The following is a 23,164-nucleotide window of genomic DNA, read 5'->3' on the forward strand; positions in this document are numbered from 1 at the left end:
ACAGCATGTCTCTTCTCTTTGTTTATATCGATGGAGACAGGATTGTAGTTGTTTTTAGTTTGCAGTTCATGGTTTCTGTTTTCTGTTGTTGTTGTTGTTTTTTTGTTGAAAATATTGAAACCTGCTTTTTTTTCTACCTAAACGATCACTTCGGGGGCCGATTTTGATATTGTGTTTCCGGTCCTTAAATAGGGCTGCCTAATGGGCCACATTAAATGTCAGTAGGTCCCAAAAACGTGATTAGCCATGCCTTATTTTTCATCGTTAAATATTTAATTGTGTATTATTAGCCACATATTCCGAAATAATTGATTCGCTTACAGCAGTTTACCGTATTTCTATGAATTTCAGTCACCTTAACACACTAATAGATTAACAAAGAACATAATACCTATATTTTTATAGTCAAATTAATGTGAACATGCTCGTGTGAATCTGAAACGGGACCCAGAACTTAAAATTTAGCAAGTATTTCTAGATATTATGGCGTAGTTATGTTTACATTACAGCAGTCTATAGATAGAGTATCTTGTCTAATGTGCTTTATATAACTAGGTTGGCTGGTTTGTTGAAAGATCTCAGTATTTCTCAGTTACTAAGTCATTGACAAACCACATTATTAATTGAACAGTTAAACATGTAATCAAATATAATTCGAAAGGAAAAGGTAAAAAAATATTAAAAGCAAAGAATTGCTGACATTCTCTGTCAAAGAGATGCAATATAACTACTGATTTCATCGCCAGTTTGGTACTAACTGTTCAGGAACGTTGCTCAATCTCAGGATAACTTTCACGCAGAAACATTTAAAAGCTCCATTTACCCACGCTAGACGACGTAAAACACTAACTCTATAAAGATTAAGAGTTAAAAGCTCTAATTCAGCGTCCGATGTTTTTTTTAAAATAATATAGTGTCACTAAATGTGATCACAAAACAGTAGAGTAGTGTCTTGAAACAATCATGTTATTAGGCGTTGACTTACCGGGTGGGCTTTAATAAATGAAGCAACGAATTGATGAATAGAAATAAAACACTTGGAATATGTAGAGGGACGATAGCTATTGTGGAGATGGCTTATAGAAATGATAACAAAGACTACTTGTTGATATGGTGCGCAAAGGTTCACGCGTTCAATATAATAAAGTATCATTCTCCGCCATGACACTAATGGTTGTTGTTTGTTTATTGCTGACTGTGAACCTAGATCTTAATCAACATGGTGGCAGCGGTGTATTAATGATCAGAGGTAATCATTAATCAGTATATAAAGGTTTATTGTTTGCAATAATAAATAGGCAACAATTCAAGGCTACGCCGTGCAATGGCGGCTAGAAATTTCCTTCCTGTACCCGAGCCGCTCGAGGTAGAAGGAAACATGGCCGCTAATTGGCAAAAGTTTTACCGGAGCTGGCGAAACTATGAGTTAGCCACTAAATTGTCGGAAGAATCAGAGGAGGTCAGAGTGGCCACCTTTCTAACAATTATAGGCATTGGAAAAACGAATGAAACTTATGAGCGCTATGTTTTCAATACTCGTGAACAGCAAGAAAGCGAGGACATTGAAAAGTACATAACAAATCTGAGAAAACTAGCAAAAACGTTTAGTTTTGAACGCCTGGAAGATAGCTTGATTGAGGACAGAGTAGTTCTTGGTATTAGACATGAATGCCTCAAAATGAAATTGTTACAAGATAGTAGTCTCACATTGGAAAGGTGCAGAGATATTTGCAGAGCATACGAGACCGCCAACAAACAGTTGAGACAAATACAAGCCGACCCTCCAATCATTGAGAAAGTATCAACACCCTCAAGAACAAACATTCAGAAAGGTAAATGCAGGTATTGTGGAAGGATTCACGAATACATTAAAGAAAAGTGCCCTGCATGGGGTAAAATGTGCCTAGCATGCAAGGGGAGACATCAGGTATCAGATGATATGTCTAACGATGAAAGACAGCTGCAGTCGGACACAAGAAATGATGTCATGAGGGTAAAAAATGAATGGGTGATGTCTTTGGAGAACCACAAAACGAAAAGGATGACAGCAGTTATGACAGTAAATAGTCACCGTGTAAGATTTCAAATGGATAGTGGAGCTGATGTAAATACCATCCAGGAAAAATACGTAAATAAGAATCAGATAGAAAAGGCAACGCAAAGATTACTAATGTGGAATAAGACTGAAATGAGACCCATAGGGAAAGCCATTCTAACGACGAGAAATGAGAAAACTAACGAAACATTTGAGGTAGAATATATAGTTGTACCAAATAATCTAGCATGCCTTCTAGGTCATGAAACTTTAACAAGAATGAAGTTAATCAAAGTCAATAAAGATAGGTTCATAGCATCAGTAGTGAATAACCAAGAAGAAGACTATAGTCCAAAGTTTACTGGTGATTTGGGTGACTTAGGAGAAGTGTCTTTAAAGATTGATAGCAGCATTAAGCCCAAGGTTCTGCCGTGTAGAAAGATCCCTATTGATTTACAAGAAAGAGTTAAGGAGGAGTTAAAGACCCTAGTGCAGATACGAATAATAGAACCAGTGATAGAGCCTACAGAGTGGGTGAGTCCGATGGCAATTGTGGAAAAAGCTAATGAAAACATTAGGATCTGCATAGATCCACAAGCCCTGAATAAAGTTTTACTAAGGGAATTCTATAATCTTGTTACTTTAGATGACATATTGGCAGATTTGAACGATGCCAAAATATTCAGCAAATTGGATGTGCAAGAAGCTTTCTGGCATGTCAGACTAGACACAGCGTCATCTAATTTGACAGCAATGATAACCCCTTTTGGTAGATACAAATGGAAACGATTACCATTTGGTCTGAAAGTGAGTTCAGAAATTTTTCAGAGAAGATTAAATCTAGCACTAGAAGGACTGAAAGGCTGTTTCAATTACGTTGATGATATTATAGTGGTAGGAAGAGGAAGAACGAAAGAAGAAGCACTCAGAAATCACGATATTAACCTAAGGGAGCTGATGAAAAGATGTCAAGAAAAGAAGATTAAATTGAACCACGAAAAGTCTGTTTTTAGAACAGCTGAGATTAATTTTTTGGGTCATATTATTACAGAAGCAGGAATAAAACCAGACCCGAAAAAAGTATCTGCGATTTTGAGTTTGAATGCTCCAAAAGATATTTCATCAGTCCGAAGATTCTGTGGCATGGTTCAATATCTTGCAAGATTTGTTCCAGATTTGTCGACAGATTTACAGCCCATAACAGAGTTGATCAGAAAGAACACACCATTTGTTTGGTCTGATCAATGCACACGAGCTTTCATCAGGATAAAACAGAAAATATCGACTCATGGCACATTGATATATTTTTACCCTAACAAAGAGCTTACATTACAAGCAGACAGTAGCCAGAATGGGTTGGGAGCAGCGTTATTACAAGATGGCAGTCCAATAGCATATGCTTCTAGATCATTAACTGATACTCAGAAAAGATGGGCACAGATTGAAAAAGAATTGTTGGGAAGTGGTTGTTGGTTTGGAACGTTTTGACCAGTATACGTATGGCAGGACAGTTATAGTTCAGAATGACCATAAACCACTGGAAAACATCCTTCAAAAACCACTCAGTTCTGCTCCGAGAAGGCTACAAAGTCTAATGATGCGTCTTTATCGTTACGATATCCAGTTTCAATATGTCAAAGGCAAAAATTTGTTCATAGCTGATACTTAAAGTAGAGACCCATCAGAGGAAAAGAGTGATATCCCTGATGTTTGTGTCAATACATTCGGACTGGCAATACCAGATGCAGTGCTGGAGAAAGTCAGAATCGAGACAGAGAAAGATAGAACAATGCAAACACTTATTCGGTATATCCTAAATAGATGGCCAGACAAGCATAATAGTCTACCTGAACTCAAACAATATTTTTCCCTAAGAGACATGTTAACATACGAAGACGGACTCTTGTTGAAAGGAGAACAAATAATCATACCGATATCACTTCGCAAGGAAATAGAAGAAAAACTCCATGCAGCACATCTGGGAGTAGACTCAATGAAAAGAAGAGCAAAAGAAACAGTTTTCTGGCCTGGATTATCAGCTCGAATAATGGAAATAGCCAACTCATGTTACATTTGTCAGAAAAATAAACCAGCAAATCAGAGAGAAGAATTAATACAGCACGAAATAACAAAGACTACTGTCTTGTAATAAATGCTCCAATGACTATTAAAGAATTGAGGGTACAATTTATTATGTGGGAAAGTGGAAACAATTTGCTAGGCTTTTAATTTCATATTGTTCTTATCCATTAAATGTGGCTAGATTTATCTGTTACAAGAATGTTTCCTTTTACATTTTTTGGTTTGTTTTGTTTTACATGTTTTTGGTTGTTATAGCTGTAACATATGTACATTTTGCTCACTAGCGCGTCTGTGCAACACCGCTTGTGTTTACGTAATAAATGGAGTTCCTAATATGTCGCCCCTCTTAAACACTAGTTTGTTATTTGTGTAACACAAATATTTTACAATAATTACTTATCTCTGAGTCTGAATATTAAGATAATGTAAAGTATTTTTTTATGTGGGTATACACCTCTATTTTTTTTTTGTCGCATTTACGGCATTTACAAAACAGTTCTTTCCATTGAGGTTGGCTGAGCTCCCCTTTTTTTCATTCTGCGTCTCTTTTATAACCAGTTTTATAAACTTGTTTAAAAATGCGTAAGTGCGCCATTCTGCGAATATTTTCTAACCGCAAATTACGAAATCCGGCATTGTATAGATTGCCTTGCTAAATAGAATCTCTATACATTTACAAATCGCTTCAGCCTCGCTGAAAAGTTCTGATTTACGTATGGACTCGATACTTCTAGTTTTTTCGAAAACCAAATTGGGAATTTCCAACATTATTTTTTTCTGATTATAAATACACCCACTTTATGATTGAACAGTTATTTACATGCATAGGTAAGAAACACTTAAGATGTGTATTATAAGTATAAAACATAAAACTCATACTATTTCGCGCAAAGGTCTGTGATCTTCAATTTACATCTGCCAGTTTTATGTCTGGAAATAGACTTGGACATTCTACGACACTTTCTTATACATCTTTTTTTTGCCATAAGGTAAACAGACATTTGGCCTAAGTCTGCTTTTGCGCTTTGGGTGTGAATTTCACTTTAAATCATACTTAACTTACTCAACATTCTTTTTTACATTAATATTATTTAAAAAATAAGATTTAAATTGATATATTTTTCTACTTCTTAGTGCGTTTTTTTCAAAAGACATTATTTTCATTACGACATTTATTATTTTCATCTTTTTAGTCTTAAACTTTTAACATCATTTTCGACCACTGATGTGATCGACTTTACTTTTATGGTATTTTTGTAGTAGGCAACATTGTTCTGCGAACACTACTATAACTCAGTGGCGTAGTAAGGTATCTGTGGGCCCGGGTTCAAGAATATCTTGGAGGGTTCCTACACGCAAATAAAAACATTAAGTGTGTGGCAAAATATGAGCAATCCGTAATGATAAGAACTTCACTATATTTGAAAAGTTAAACTAAAACTAAGTTTCAACTAAAATAAAGTAGTTAAACTAAAAGTTTATCATGAATTTCAAAATAAAGTACATTTTAAAAATTAATTAAACTTTTCATACTTTTTTAAAATTCATAACTTTTTTTTTTTGGGGGGGGGGTGATCTAATCTATCCGACTGTAAGTTACGGTTTGATCTAATTCTTTTAACATTGTAAAAATGTACTGCTCAGACGTCAGACCTGTGACGTAGCAAAGAGCTATTGGTCTAAACTACCCACAAGTTGAGACATCGCAGATTAGTATTAAAAGCTTTCTGAAACGATTGGTGTAGGACCAGCCCGCTTGATTTCTTGTAGTTCACATACTGGATTGTGATAGCAAGTCTCTCCATTGTGAAAAGCTAAGCTGACTAGACTTAGCAAACTTTGTTTTTCGGCCTGGCAGCCCTCTTTCAATATTATTATTATTTTTATTATTATTATTATTATAATCGTTTGCATCTTTATTCAAATCCAGGCACAAAAAGAGGCAGCCATGGAAGTTTCCTCATCGTCCTCTGCCTTGTCTCACCTCGAAAAGATGAAAAAACAGCTCGAGAAAATGTTGGAAGACAAGGAGGGGGGTGAAGAATCGACGCCATTTAATGTCCGGAAAATGAAAGCTAAACAAAAAGATATGCTAAGCAAACTTAGGAACTTTAAAATACAAAAAGAAATCATGAGCGATGATGATCTGTTGAAGATCCTGCAGATCAATAATCCAAATTTGGTCTATATTGACCCCAACGTTGATGACATGCGCAGTGCTAGACCGGAAACAACTCTTGACTCGTTTGCTAGAAATGGGATTGGATTTGGAGACAAGGAATCAAAAGGGACTGACAGTTCTGATGATGGCCTCCATGGCTAGCAAAGAGGACATAGTCGAAACTTTGCTGAACAGAGGAGCCAATATAAACGCTCAAGACAATGAAGGGTGCACTTATCTTATTTTTGCCATTGCTGGCTCATGCGATGGAGTAGCGAGGCTATTGATAGATCGCGGAGCAGACATTCACTTGAGAACTAACAAAGGAGATGACGCAATGATTATTGCTGCCCTCGAAGGAAATTCAGACATCATGAGTATTTTGATAGATCATGGTGGGAACGTAAACTCTAAAGACGTCAAAGGTTGGACACCTCTAATGACTTGCGCTCAGTACAACTATTTTGAAACTGTCCAACTGTTAATTGAGAATGGAGCTAACGTCAATGAAGAGAAATATTCCGGTGGAACGGCGCTTGAGATCTGTGCTGGGCATGGACATGAGAAAAGTTTAAAGATATTGTTAAAAAATGGAGCGGATGTCAAACATAAAAACAAGCTTGGATTTACAGCATTAACCATGGCCGCCGTAAAGGGAGAAATTTTAACCCTGGAGAAGCTCATCAAATCAGGATCTGATGTCAATGTACAGGATAAGGAGGGCCGCACGCCTTTAATTCGTGCATCTATTGAAGGACACAGAAGTGTTATCAGTACTCTGCTGAAAGCCAAGGCTGATGTTAACATATCTGACTTCGAAGGAGACACTGCTCTGATGTGTGCATCTCTGAACGGACACGTCGCTATTGTTTGTAAATATGCTTTTGAAACACGGAGCAGACGACCAAGCTTTTAACTATGAATGTATAAATGCATTAAGCATGGCCATACAGAACAATCATAAACACATTGTCAAAAGTTTACTTAACAAATACTTAACAGAAAAGATATCATACCCTTCAATAAACCATAGACAAAAAAAAAAGGAATTACAGCTTTGCTTAGAGCAGCCAAAAGTGGTCACAAAGACATCATCAGAATGCTGATCGATGCTGGTGCGGATGTGAATATGGCTGACAACAGCGGACACACTCCACTGTGTTTAAGCGCTCATCAAGGTAACACTGATATTGTACAACTCCTAATCGAGGCCAATGCAGACGTCAATATTTCTGACAAGCAAGGAGACACACCTCTTATGCTGACTGCCCTTCAAGGTCATGTAAAGATAGTGAAAATGTTGCTGGATGCAGAGGCAGATGTAACTATCACCAACATGAATGGAAGATCAGTTGTAATGCAAGCAGCATATAATGGACACGAGGAGATAGTCACCATGTTACACGAGCGACAGGCCAAGTTGGACGCTGTTGAAAGCAAAGGGTGGAATGCTCTTATGTTGGCAGCACAGTTCCATCATACACCAGTAGTTCTCTATTTGCTGAAGAATAACGTTCCTTGCGATACAAAGTCAAAACATGGAGCCACTGCTTTACAAATAAGTGCAGGACATGGTCACTCAGACATTGTGGAAGCTCTTTTGCAACATGGTGCCAAACCAAATGATATAGACCAGGATGGAACATCGGCTCTGATGAAAGCTGCATCGAAAGGACACAGCCGCTGCGTCGAGCTACTAACTGCTCACAATGCTGAAGTGAACGCAACCAACTCAAACGGTGTCCACCCACTGGATGTTAGCTGCCAGGAAGGTCATTTCGACGTTGTAATGTTACTCTTGGAAAAAGGCGCGTACGTCAATAAGTGCTACGGTGAAAATAGATACCCGATTCACACCGCAGCACTAAACGGTCATAGGAAAATAGTCGAAAAACTGATCGAAAAAGGAGCTAATGTCAACTCGATAGACAAGAAGAAGAGAACAGTACTCATGATGGCAGCTCACAAGGGAGACTCTGAAACCTGCAGGCTCTTGATCAAGAAGGGTGCTGACGTCAATCAAGCGGGTGACAACGGCTGGACGCCTCTCATGTTGTGCACACAATATGGCAAGACAGATTGTATGAAAGCTTTGATAGACGAAAAAGCCAACATTGAAGCCATAGACCACAAAGGAAACACGGCTCTTAACACCTGCTCAGTCAACGGACACAAAGATGCAGTCTGCTTGCTACTGGACCATGGCGCTGACGTGGACCACGCCAACAATGAAGGACTTACGCCTCTCATGCTCAGCTCTAACAACGGCCACACTGACATTGTGAAACACATCCTTGAGAAGAAACCAAAACTAGAGTTAAAAGAATACGAACGACAAGATACTGCACTAATCATCGCAGCCAGACGCGGCCACGAGAACATCGTTAGGGCTTTGATTCAGAGTGGGGCCAATGTCGATGCAACCAACAACCACGAGAGCACTGCTCTAAACATCAGCGCTCAATATGGACACAAAAGCATAGTCGATGAACTCCTCAGTGCACGCGCAGACGTGAGCCTTGCAGACAAAGATGGTGACACACCCCTTCTCTCCTGTATAGGAATTAAACACCACCACATTTTTGAAGCTCTTGTCAATGCCGGAGCAAATACGAAAGTTGTTAATAAAAAGAATGAAGGTGCTTTATATTTGGCCTCCAAGAGCGGAAGTATTCAAATTTTAAAATTGTTATTAGGAAGAGAAGAGTTCACTGACGAAGACAAACAGAGAGCTGCAGCTGTTGCTTTACAGTCTAAGAGAAATGAAATACGAAAACTACTTCTACCGGATTTGGAAATAGACGACACCGAAGGTAAAGTTATGCTTTTGTTTAAGTTAACTCCCTAAGAGAAACGCTGGTACTATTTTTAACCTGTATGTCTGTCACATTTCATAAACTAAATGCGTTCTTAACAAGGTTACAAAGACAGTTTGTGTGGAAACAGAAACTCAAAATCGGCCCCCGAAGTGGTCCACCCAGGCAGGTAAAAAGGCAGGTTTTTCAGAAATTTTCAGAAAGAATATCAGAATTAAATTCTATCCAAGACAAAAGACAAAGAAAAGTGGAAAAAGAATGTTGACAGATCTTTTGTGGTGCCCCAGCAGCCCAGCAGAAAAAAAGATAGGTGAAAGTGAATGTGAAGTTAAATGTGAACCTGGCCTAAACTGATGTCTTAAAATGACTATCTAATTGATCTAATTGTTTAGTAAAGGGCCGATCTCTTATTCAAAGCCTCAACAACAAAAAAAACATTTCCGTAAAATTTGTTACGTGTTCTATGGCTGTCGTACACAACTGCAGGTCACGCGAGAATAGGAAAAACTACTTATTAATTGTTGTTTTAAATTATGTCCAACTTACATGCATGCTAAATAGATTTTTTTTTCTTAAAAAAAGTAAACATTATTTTTGGGTAAATTTAGTAATAAGTAGGACAGAACATAACGGTTCCAGGTCACTTTATCCCCGGTCATTTCATCCCCGTCATTTCATCCCCGGTCACTTCGTCCCCGGTACTTCATCCCCGGTCACTTCATCCCCTGTCACTTCATTCCCGGTCACTTCGTCCCCGGTACTTCATCCCCGGTCATTTCATCCCCGGTCACTTCATCCCCGGTCACTTCGTCCCCGGTACTTCATTCCCGGTCACTTCGTCCCCCGTCATTTCATCCCCGGTCACTTTGATCAGGATAATATTATAATATTACATCCCCCACATCCGATAGAAGCCCTATAGCTAAGTAGACACCCAGATTTACAATATATTATGTGATGGTACGACATGAATACAAAGTGGAAGAAGAAACACTATAAACGCATTAGTAACATGTCATAAAATGTCAAAAAGCATTCTACATAATCATATTTATATATAAAATATTTAATTGGGGATAGAGTGACCAGGGGATGAAATGACCGGTCACCGAACATAACGAAGCAATACAAATGTAAAAAAATAAATTAAAAAGTCTAAAACCATTTGCATAAATGTGTTAAAAGTATGGTAGACTATATTCTCTCCTACTAAAGAGTCGCCCGTGTTTGTTAATAATAGTGAATAGTTGTAAAAGTGGTGTATTTTTTATGAAAAGAACTGCTTGCATAAGTGATTTTAAAAATTAGATTTTTCTCTTTTAGAAAAGAAAAAAGTAGCCGTTGCATCAGAACTTTGAATGGACTAAATATTATGATGTCGTATTTTCACTTTCAAGTTTACGAGATCTAAACGGGACGGACAGAAGGACAAAAGGACATAGATTTCACACAAAAAATAATAGCGTCTTTTCCCCTTTCGGGAGCCGCTAGAAATCTTAATTCACCACAGCTTTTATCGGTCTCAAAATAAGTGCTAGAAAATATTTTAATGGCTTTTTCTTTAATGTTGTAAATGACGTTTTTATATAGTATTACATATAGCACCTTTGGTTAGTCTTACTTTTTTGTACCCTTCAATCATAACACATGCAATGTACGATATTTGAAATCGCAAACATTTCTTTAGACATTTCGAGCTTAGAGTGAACAAGATGCATTTTCTTAGGGCCCCCATTTGAATTGCCCCTTATCGTTCCCTACACTACTTTTATTTTGCCATTGTGTCCTCTTAAAAACTAAAGGTGATATCCACTTGGTATTATCAGATCGTTTATTGAATCCGTTTTGAATGTTTAGACAAGACAGTGTTACAAAGTATAGTCGTCTTATCTATACACGTACAATCATTCTCATTCTGTGATCTCTCTGTTGAAAAGAAAAGTGAAAAAATAAAAATAACACTTATATAAAAACTCACTAAAAAGTAAAAAAAAAAGTTGGATGTAAATTTTACTTAAATTCTTAACACACCCAGCCCTTTTTTTTGTGCCTGGTTGAAATGTTCGTACACGTCATTTCTCACACACATAATGTCGGATTAAGTTGATATTTGGCCCAATTTTTTCTTGTACCTGACAGAACAAGATTCAATTACGAAATTAATCAATTAGTAATTTATTATTGCTAATTAATTATTTTGTTTAATATTGAATAAGGGAAAGAAATAGTACTTGATAGAAGTGGCGGTATAAGTTGAATTAGTCCCCGTTATACTTTGTTTAACGATTTAGGTCGTCACTTAAAAGTTTGAAATTAATAATATAGAATTATAAAACCTTTCTTTTTCATAAGCACTTTACCTAAGCATTCCTTCTCCCCCTTCCCCTTATACCCAACTGGTCCAAACAAGGGATAAAGTCATAAAGCATTGAGAAAGCTAAACAAACGAGCGTTGCCCATATATAGCAGCTATTCTGACTATTAAAAGAACCAAACATGTCTTTACATCTCTCTCTCTCTATATATATATATATATATATACTAGACATATGTTACCCGCGAGTCTTTATTTGTGCATTACTGTCGATATAGTCACTGAGAGTGTTTTGTAAACAATTAAACGAAATAATAATGTAATAAGTAAAGCGAATGTGTCAATGTAAAAATAGTGTGAATGAAGCTATCAAATCAGAATAGCTAATAGGCTTTAATCCATTTGTTCAAATTCAAACATTTGCTTGTAGGCCTACATATAAAATTTGAGATGAATAGACTTAATATTGTATGTTCATGTGTTAAAGTATAAAGTAGAACTTTAGGTAGACATAGATCTAAAACTACGAATGTATTAAAAATGCTTTAGAAAAACAAATTTGAATGTTAATTTGATTAAAATATGAAATGAATGGACAATAATTAGTATGTTTATGTGTTAAAGCATAAAACTATCTTTGCGAAAAGAAGTTTTATCATCTTAGAGTTCAATAAGAGTTTTAGACCTAGGCCTAGGAATAGACTCAGTAGAGAGATGTGTTAATGTGTAACCATTTGGTAATGTCTAATGAAAGGATGTTCGCCAGACATTACCCGCGGCCTGCGGGTCTAAGTTTGTGTTTACTAATCTAGTGGATTGGATTTAGATGTATGTTAAAATTAACTAATGATCCTTTCAAGTTTTTTCTCTTTCGCTACGAAAATAAAATTAGGTTTGCGAAAATGGGATTACCCGAAGCCGATACATTTATATCTATTAAAAACGAAAAGAGCGATAGCGTTGTTAAAAGAATGGGTTTATAAAGTAAACAATTAAACGAAATAATTTTTAGTACGCGATTCATGAATGAATATAGATCTAGGCCTATCTCAACTCGACTTCGCAGCTCTCATAAATGAATGTAGCTTTAGAAAACCAAATTTGAATGTTTATTTGATCAAAATATGAAATGAATGAACTTAATTAATATGTTTATGTGTTAAAGTATAAAACTATCTAGGCGAAGAGAAGTTTTATCATCTTAGAGTTGAATTAGAGTTTTAGATCTAGGGATGGGATTATAAAGTAAACAATTAAACGAATTAATTTTTAGTACGCGATTCATTACGGTATTGTCTAATGAAAGAATGTTCGTCAGGAAATCTGTAGTCACAGATATAAGGAACTAATTTATGTAAAAAATCCTTTTGAAACACAAAATTGAAGGTTAATTTTATTATATAATGAAATCAATGGACCTTCTTTTGTATTTTCGTGTGTCAAAGTAAAAAACTATGTGCGCAAAGTGTATTTCTTAAAATTAGATCTAGGTCTAAATCCTTTCGATCTTTTCTCATGTCAACATTGTAGACATGGCCTAGATCCATAAAATACTTTAGCTGTAATAGATTCGGACAACTTTATTTTTTTTTGAGGGCCTTAAGTTTTTTTTAGGGCTACAATACATACACTACGGTCTAAGTTAGTACCCAAGGAACATTCCTGCCTAGTTTTATCAAGATTGGTCAAGCGGTTTTGATGTCTATAAGTAACATACATACATGCATAAATACATACATACATACATACATACATACATACATACATACATACATACATACATACATACATACATACATACATACATACATACATACATACATACATACACCTCACATTCTACTTTATAATATAGATATATATACATATATTCACACACTCACTTTTCTTATTCCATAAACAATCATTTATGGTGTAATTTAAAAAGTTAAAAAAATAAATAAATAAAAAAAGACTTCACTAAATATCAGATGTGACAGCTCTATATGAAACCAGATCATTATTTTAAGAATTTCTGTCATAGTCACTGTAAGTGTGCCATTAATTACATTGTTTTTAACACAAAAATGTTTTTAAAATCATAAGTGTAGTATTTGTATATCTATGTTATTAAAACTAAATAAATATAATAATATAATAGCTGCACTAAGGTTAAAAAGTAATTAAGAGAAGAAGGTGAATATTGCAAAACATAGGCAGGCCCAGAAGGGATTCTTCAAAACGTCGACCCCGACCCGACGCCATCGCCTAGCAGCGACCAGGAAAAAAACAAACTGCTATTATTGTGTTTCATGTTATGTTTACTTGCTTTGAAATTTCACTATAGAAATTGAGTATACACAATTAGGGTAGATTTGTGGGCTGGAGGTCACTCGCGAAGGCCACGGAATACACATATGAGACCAAAAGAAAATCCGCTGCCGATGACAGACGCAGACGTCGAAAGGAAAATCGAAATCGACCACCTGAAGGCAATGGTTATGCTTGCCCTGCGTGTAACGAAATATGTAAGTCACAGCTGAGGCTGCGTAGCCACGAGAAATACTGCATTTCTCACTAATATTCCCACTCGAAGACAAGCCTTATTATTATTATCATGGGCGTAGACAGGATTTTTTTTCTACCCCCCCCCCCGCGAAAATTGTTTTCTAGATGTATTTATGTGTGTGTGTGTATACATAATCTTTATTACATTCTGACCCTTCATTCTTTTGGAAGACGTTTATTGTGCCATAGAATAGTTTCTTCCATGAGTTAGTGGAAAAAATGTAGATTTCCCGCCATTATTTGCAATGGTGTCTGGGGGAGCGCTAGGAGATCCCGCCAGCGCGGGGCGAAGCCCCGCCGGCAAGCACTATTTCTGGTATTGAAAGCCAACAAAATGCATATTCTTAGGTATCTACACTGCATTTTCCTGCTATTAAAAAGTTTTATTTCAAAAACCTAATGTGCTATTCTTACTGACTTAAACCCTTCGCGCCGTCAAGCTGTTTCCATAAAAATCTGTCACTGGTAATGTCTGAAGCCTCTTACCACCAGCCATGAGGACTTCCATGAATGAGTGGCGTCAAGTTGTACTAGGATATCATTGCAACTCTTCTTATGCGTAATTCATTTTATCGGAGAACATGTCCCGCAAATCTCATGCGTCTTTCTCTCACAATCTTACTAAGGGGTCGACTCCCAATTCGGCATAGGATTTTCTTGACTCCTAAAATCTGTCTTAACCATCTTTGTTGAGCCACATTTAGTGTTTTTCACATCGGAAGATGACTATTCATTGCAGTTTATTAATGGAGCCCAGCCACCGGTAAAAATATGTAACCTCTCTTGAATACGCTCTTGGAATTAAGTGACTGTAGTTTGCTCTAGATTTTATATTGTTATAAACCTGGTGGTGGCACAGATGGGGGTAGTGGTGTGTGTGTAGTCAGCCGACGCAAATCGCCCCAGGCCAGCGCTAGACGAGCGGTCAACCGTGACGAGTTACGACGATCGGCCGAGACGAGTGTCAACAAGAGAGTTCGGGAAGGATCGCCGACGTGAACAGAGCTCAGGGGCGTCACGAGAGTTGTAGTCATCTGACCACCTAGAAACGTCGAGCGGCGTTCTGTCCGGTTCGAGAAGGCCAGTAGGGACCCTATATAAGAGCGGAGGCGACGCAGTCAAGACGGTTCAGAAAGCGGGTTCACGACAGGAGTTCAGAACACGGTCGACTACAGCACAGTTCAACGGTGTGGTTCTGTACGGAGCATTACGACGGTTCAGTGCGGAGTACTGTCAAGTACAGTTGAGACGAACGGCGTCTTGATCTTGGTCTGTGATCGAGTCCGACACAACGAGCCCAAGTGTGTGAAGTCAGTCCCGAACTGTTGAACCCAGTGCAAGCCCGGAACGAGACGGAGAGGCCAGTGCAAGACTTGATACGGAAGAACGGTGTCATCGGAGAGATATTTGTTATCGCAGAGCTATTTGTACTGTTCTACGTGCTGCCAATTGTACAGTATTGGCTGTTATTTATGGACATTAAACCTTTACGTTATTTTGGAGCCCTGACTTGTCAAGTTCTTTAAGTTGGTGGTGTATGGTGCAGTTTGCAGAGAGCCTGGATAGTGAGATTCGTAACAACTGGTGTCAGAAGTGGGATCGGATAGGATCGGAATCGGATTGGATTGGATCTACTATGGCTCGTCTGAAACTGCTGTACGAACTTGAATTTAGAGAACTGAAGGAAGAACTCCGTGGACGAAGGCTGAAGGTATATGGAAACAAGGAAACTTTACAAGCACGCCTCCGAGAAGACATGTTGGAAGAAAAAGAAGATCCGGACACATATCTTTTTGAAGTCGAACCTAACTTGCTGGAACAGCTCGCCAGTAGCATGCAGCAACTGACCACCAGTACCAGTATCATGCAAGAACAGATGACAGCTATGCAGGGACAGATGGCAGCTATGCAAGAAGAGATCACCTCAAACAGCAAGACAGATCAAGTGAATGTTTGCTCCGAGTCCAAGCATGTTGCTGAGAAACGTTTGCAAGTTGAAAGTGGCCTACGAAGGTTGGACCCTACTGACGCTTGCCCAGATTCTAAGACCAGCGAGAGAAGCCCTGATGGTGACCATAGGAACCCAATGAAATCTGACGAAGCTGTTGAGGGACATCTACAAGCTGAGAGATACCAGCCAGGTCCGGACCCAACAGTCCAGTTACCAAGACTGGAGATGAAAGTCTTGATGGCTGACAAGAGAACCCAAGGAAGCCTGACGTTGGTCCAGCTGCCAAGACTGGAGAGGAAAGTCCTGATGATGGTCAAGAGAATCCAAGACGTTGATGGACATTTGCAAGACGAAAGTCATCGGCAAGGTCTGAAACCAACAAGCGATTGGCCCGATACTGAGACGAGAGAGAGAGGTCCTGATGATGGTGAAGAAAGCCGAATGGAGCCTGAGGGCGAAGATGAAGTGAAGTGTTACCAACCTGCCCCACGAACATGCCCTCCAGACAAGGCTGAAGATGATGACCTGTCCCACAATTCCCTGCCCTGTGGATTTGAAGCCCATCCCAGTCCTTCTCCGCAAAGCCCTATGAAGTCACCTTTTTGGCCAACGATCTTGGTATCCCCAGCCCTTACATCCTATACCTCTCCATGTGTCAAGTGGCTGCCCTCAGTACCAAACGGCAAGAGAGCGATGCAACCACAACGTCACTGCAACAAGAGGACGACCAACTGGAGGAAAAGAAGAAGGCGGCGTTTGCGTAGTCCAACGTGCATGGTGATTCTACCAAGAAATAACTGCAGCCACATGAAGACCAACTGGCGGAGAAGAAGAAGAAGGCTACTTTTGTTGAGTGCAACATGGATGACGATGCGACAACGACGTCGATGCAACCAGATGAAGGCTAACTGGAGGAAAAGAAGAAAACGTTTTCTGAATTCAACGTGGATGGCGATGAACGCAAGACGTCCATGCAACCAGGTGAAGGCCAATTGGAGGAGAAGAAGGAAGCGACCATTGCTGACTGCAACATGGATGGCTCCATCAAGCTCAAGAGGCAAGCCAACTGCCACCGATCGACCCCCACCTACAGCGATGAAACTTCACAGCCAATGCCATGATGTTGATTCTGTCCGGGACGGACAGATCTAAGGAGGGGGCAGTGTTATAAACCTGGTGGTGGCACAGATGGGGGTAGTGGTGTGTGTGTAGTCAGCCGACGCAAATCGCCCCAGGCCAGCGCTAGACGAGCGGTCAACCGTGACGAGTTACGACGATCGGCCGAGACGAGTGTCAACAAGAGAGTTCGGGAAGGATCGCCGACGTGAACAGAGCTCAGGGGCGTCACGAGAGTTGTAGTCATCTGACCACCTAGAAACGTCGAGCGGCGTTCTGTCCGGTTCGAGAAGGCCAGTAGGGACCCTATATAAGAGCGGAGGCGACGCAGTCAAGACGGTTCAGAAAGCGGGTTCACGACAGGAGTTCAGAACACGGTCGACTACAGCACAGTTCAACGGTGTGGTTCTGTACGGAGCATTACGACGGTTCAGTGCGGAGTACTGTCAAGTACAGTTGAGACGAACGGCGTCTTGATCTTGGTCTGTGATCGAGTCCGACACAACGAGCCCAAGTGTGTGAAGTCAGTCCCGAACTGTTGAACCCAGTGCAAGCCCGGAACGAGACGGAGAGGCCAGTGCAAGACTTGATACGGAAGAACGGTGTCATCGGAGAGATATTTGTTATCGCAGAGCTATTTGTACTGTTCTACGTGCTGCCAATTGTACAGTATTGGCTGTTATTTATGGACATTAAACCTTTACGTTATTTTGGAGCCCTGACTTGTCAAGTTCTTTAAGTTGGTGGTGTATGGTGCAGTTTGCAGAGAGCTTGGATAGTAAGATTCGTAACAATATCAAAAAGAGAAGTTTTATCGTCAAAATCATCTGTTGGGGGTTTTCCACCTCAAAAAGCTCTGTAGGGGGATCTTAAACTCAAAATCATCTGGATGGGGTTTTAAACTTTAAAAAATAAAAGCCATCTGTAGAAGACGGGTTTAAACTCAAAACCCTCGTTTGGATTGGCTACGCTCAAATAATTTTAGTGTGTAATTTGCTTTTTTTTTATATTGAAGAGGTATTTTTGCATCAAACCCCTCTGAATGGGGGTTTAAACTCAGAACCTCTTTTGGCAACGCTCATAGCATTTAGAGTGCGTAATTAGCTTTTTTTATGTTGAAGAGGGGGTTTATCGTAAATTTTAGAGGGGGTTTAAAATCAAAATCTTCCTTAACTGTGCTCTTGGAATTAGGGGATTTTCGTTTGCATTTTTTTTTGTTTTGTTTTATAGAAGAGGGGGAGTTAACTGCAAAAAAAAACCCAGGTAGGGGGTTTAAAACTCAAAACCCCTGGTAGGGGGTTTTAAACTCAAACCCCTGGTAGTGATTTTTTAACTCGAACCCCTCTGGTAGGGGGTTATAAACTCAGAACCCCTTTGGTTGTGCTGGGGCAAGTGATGGTTTAGTAATAAAATCTTACCTAAAATAAACAAAATCAAAGCAAAAAAACAGCCACTAAATTCCGATCCCCTCGGGGGGCGGGGGGGGATTTCATTTCGGGGGGGGGGGTGAACCCCAAAAACCACCCCCCCTGGCTACGCCCATGATTATTATTATTATGAAATTGCTTTACTGTATCGGTTGCTGTTGTTGTTCTTATGTCTCATAAGCTTATAAATCGTCTTTAAGAAAATGTTCACAATATGTTAGAGATGTGTTTAGAGATACTATAAGGACATGGTTTTCGACTAAATTGTTTTATTATGTGTATAACACGGTTCCCTGTCATTTCATCCCCGGTCACTTCATCCCCGGTCATTATATTAACATAGAACACATATTAACACAAGTTTAACAATTAGTAACTACTTCAGAAGAGAACAGGACCACTCTACAGCCAACCTTTACAATATCTTGCTTATGCTAATGGAATCACCTTATTTGGTAAAGACACCTCTGGCATTACTATAGATTTGAAACAAATGGAATGGGCTGTAGTGCCACTGGGACGGATGCAAGAAACATCGACTCCGTCCAACATTTATACAAAGAGTACTACATTAAAAAAATAACCATTTCTTGATTTACTTTGAACTTTTGGGGTCCCTGTTGTTGTTTTTTTTCAAAGGCATAGAAAATATTATGTTAGGTCTTTAAAACCTTTCGTATTGAAACAAACAATTTTCTAGGTCTTTGGGATATGTGATCCAATGAAATTTTGTTAACCCCTATACAAGCGCTGTGACTGAGTGGTAAAGCGCTTAGCTTTCAAACCGGAGGTCCCGGGTTCGAATTCTGGTGAAGACCGGGATTTTTTTATTTCGGGATATTTGGACGCCTCTGAGTCCACCCAGTTCTAATGGGTACTTGACACTAGTTGGAGGGAAAGTAAGGGTTGTTAGTTGTGCTAGCCACATGACACCGTCGTTAACGTGGGCCACAGAAAAAGGTGACCTTTACACCATCTGCCCTATAGATCATAAGGTCTAAAAGAGGTACTTTGTTGTTTTATACAAGCTCCAGGACCCTTAAAAATGAAATTCCTAAGTATTTATGTAAGACACATCATGCCCAATATACTGCACTATTCCTGAATTGTTGGACTCCAGTATGAAAATATCATCTTAGGCTTTTGTCTATCAAACCAAATTTTATTTTATTTATTATAGCACTATGCACTTTTCTATTTCCTAAGATTCATCACCATCTATTAAAGCACTGACGAGTGAGGTCGACGATATCACATCACCAATGGATGTGGATGACCTTCATAAAGTAAAAGATTTTTCTTCGACATCAGACATCAACATATAAGGATGAAGTTGGAACACGCCAATTTAATTTTACCCACGTTCTTGTCCTCATGTTATTTCTATAGCTTTGGTATAGAGGATCAATATTTTGAATGTTACATTTTTTTAAATATATTTTTCTAAATTACTGTCGTTTTAATGTAGTAATGATTTTCTATTACAACAATGTAATGTCATATTTGGGATAGTTAACCCTTGTTACATATCTATATTTTAGATATAAGCCAAAGTGCATTAATGTCTAGTAATTCACAATTTAATTTTTTTAAATAGTGTTATGATATTTGGTACCAAGGCTTTTCATTTTGTCTTTGCAATATAAACTTATAAGCAAATATAGTTGATTGCAACTAGCTTTCTTCAACTACCTTCAACAATTTAATACCACATTGAGGTGTACATTTTGTAATTCATGTTATTTTTCTTGAATGTATTTCGTTAAAAACAAACAACTCATACCATTCATACTTCAACGTCAAAAAGATTTAGAGTTATACATACACAAAAAATTGTGACTTTTTGAACAGGAAGATATCTAAAATATATAAAGTTATACTTACAACTGGACACTAAACACACACACACACAGAGCCGCCAATACCTACAGTGCATTACACTCATCCCCTGTCATTTCACACCCAATTAAATTTTTTTTTGGCCATTTTTATAATTGTGTTGTTAATAATATATAAATATCTTATTATAGTGTATACAGTGTTCCTCCTACTCTCTTCATACTTGTGGAGAAATGAAAGAATAGAGTTCAATAAGTAGATATAGTGTAATGTGGAGTTTGTATTTAGTTATAATGTTTCTGTTTATTGTAGGGATGTCAATATTATCCTGTGTATATTGCGTGATGTAATCATCAAAGGTCAAGGTGTGGTGGAAGTAGGGACAATCTTTTGAGAGTTAGAAGTACGATTAGAATACTTTTGATCATGTCGCTCTGCGCTGATAATTTATCATCCAAGTCCAAGGTGTTGTGGAAGTAGTGGACATCTATGGAGAGATGAAAACGATGAGACTACTTCTGATCTTGCCGCTGCTAAGTTACCTCCTGAAGGCCATCTGTCACTTTATTTGTCCATCGTTCTGAACTATAAGCGTGTCATTTCAAACCCGGATATAATGTTTTATTTAGTCTAATAAACGCTGACTTCAAGAAATACGCAGCGCTGGCCAAGAAATTACAAATGATATACAGCAATACGAATCTTCTGTACCTATTAGCACAAGACTATATTACTGATTTCAATTAACACGCAAAAACAAATATATATAGAGATGTTATTTTTTTTATAGATTTGTAATGACATTAGATTCTATTCTTATTTATTAATCTTAATCCTTTTTGTCATGTAAATAAAAAATAAATATATGAAATTTTGTTAATTTCATACTTTTTACAATTATTATTTGATGGATTAGAGGATGAAATTACCAGAGGGTGAATTGACCAGATGATGAAGTGACCAGGGATGAAGTGACCAGGGATGAAGTGACCGGGGATGAAGTGACCTGGATGAAATGACCGGGATGAAATGACCGGGGATGGGGTGACCACGGATGAAGTGACCGGGGATGAAATGACCGGGAACCCATAAATATAAATAAATAGTTTTTTTTTTTGTTGCTTATTGTTCGACTTTATAGTGTTTAAACATTGAAACTGTGAAAACGTATATTTAGACTAATTAAATGATTAGCAGTAAGTGTTCAATTGTTTACACATGCACCTTTACATACTGCATCTTTATACAATAATAAGAAACTCCGAAGTACATGTTAATTATTGATCTTTTACAGATACACATTAGGGGCGTGTACGTCCAAACAATTTGAACCTTTTTGTATTTGTTTCTTCCAAAATGGAGGATACACCATTAGCGTGTATTTCAATATACCTCCAAATCGGTATCTACATAACTGTCATATACCAGTTTTAGAACCCCTGCAACTAGGGGTGCACCGGATAGTCGCTCCGGCTCCGGCTTCTGCCGAATATCCGGCGTTTTTTACTATCCGGTGCTATTCGGCTCCGGTCGGATATCACTACCGGATAGTAAACCGGATAGTAAAAAATACACCTATTTAATATGCATAAAGTGGACCTCGTTCCATTAATGTCTGTTGTAGAATGTATTAATGTTTATATTAAAACAAAATAATGTGCTTAAAAATAGAGCCATTATGAATATGCACCAAACATCGTTTATTATAAAGACAAGGCGTGTTAATAACTTAATATGAATAGAAATGAAATTTTACATCAAAAATGCGCTTTAAATACAGAGCAGCAATGGCTGACACTTTTTTTCAATTTGTCTTGACCTTTGAGTAGGTTAGTTGACATGTTAAAATGCTACATTCCTTGACTACGTCATGCTGACCAGACGTCTGTCTAGCTGTGCGGGTATATCTCCAGAGGTAGAGATGAACAACTCCCCACCCCTTTTATTTGTTTAGTCCATCACATTGAGTTTTTTTTTTATAGGTAGGTGACACAAGGTAAATACGATGGACGTAGGTTTAATGTCAGCGTAATGACACTCGCTAGAGGTCACACCTTTCGAGGGAACTAAGTTTGTTTACTTAGTAGTTAATCTTTATTAGGGGGGCTGGACTACAAGAGCCACACCTCTAAGGTAACTAGGTATATTTCCAGATGATCAACTCCCTCCCCCTTTTATTTGTTTCGTTCATCACAATGAGTTCATTGATTGACAGGTGACCCCAAGTCAGATACGATGGACGTAAGCACTCTCTAGAGGTCACACGAGGGAACTATGTTTGTTTACTTAGTAGTTAATCTTAATTGGGGGGGGGGGGGGACTGGACTTCAAGCCAAACATCTACGCGGGTATCCGGACAAAGAATAAGCTTATTTGGAGAAAAATCTTAATCACGTGGTTGGGATAGAGGCCACACCTTTTCAAGTGTGCCGAGTTACTTGAACATAAATCTCAATTAGTAAGCTGGACTAAAGATCACACGCACCTAAATGAGTGACCTTTAGCTACACAGAACACAAACCGCGAGATTATATAGCCCAGTAAGCCAGTAACTAATTAGAAAGAGAGCTAATTTCTTTAATAAATAACGTAAAAACTTACAGTACATTTTAAAATCGCATAAAACAAATTGAATAATAGCACCGCAGTTAGATCTAGCAAACAAAGAAACAATATGCTGGAGCGTAAAAAATAAAAAAAAACAACCCTTGACCTCTAACTAGCGGACGGGTAAAATTATCTATACGCTTGACTGACCATGCCAATGTGTTATCTTTTTTGACTGACACCCAACTCTATTGCGTGCGTCTGCTCAAGGAAAAAAATAATGGTTGATGGTTAACACAAACAACTATACACACTACACTAGGACTACA

General features: G+C 38.3%; 1 pseudogene; it reads left to right on the plus strand.

Moving 5' to 3' along the window:
• The first annotated feature begins 1,233 nt into the window (after nt 1-1,233).
• On the plus strand, nt 1,234-19,964 carry LOC129925219 (serine/threonine-protein phosphatase 6 regulatory ankyrin repeat subunit B-like; annotated as a pseudogene).
• Nucleotides 19,965-23,164: the final 3,200 nt, after the last annotated feature.

This window comes from Biomphalaria glabrata, chromosome 3, assembly GCF_947242115.1.
Source record: "Biomphalaria glabrata chromosome 3, xgBioGlab47.1, whole genome shotgun sequence".
NCBI classification, from domain to species: domain Eukaryota; kingdom Metazoa; phylum Mollusca; class Gastropoda; family Planorbidae; genus Biomphalaria; species Biomphalaria glabrata.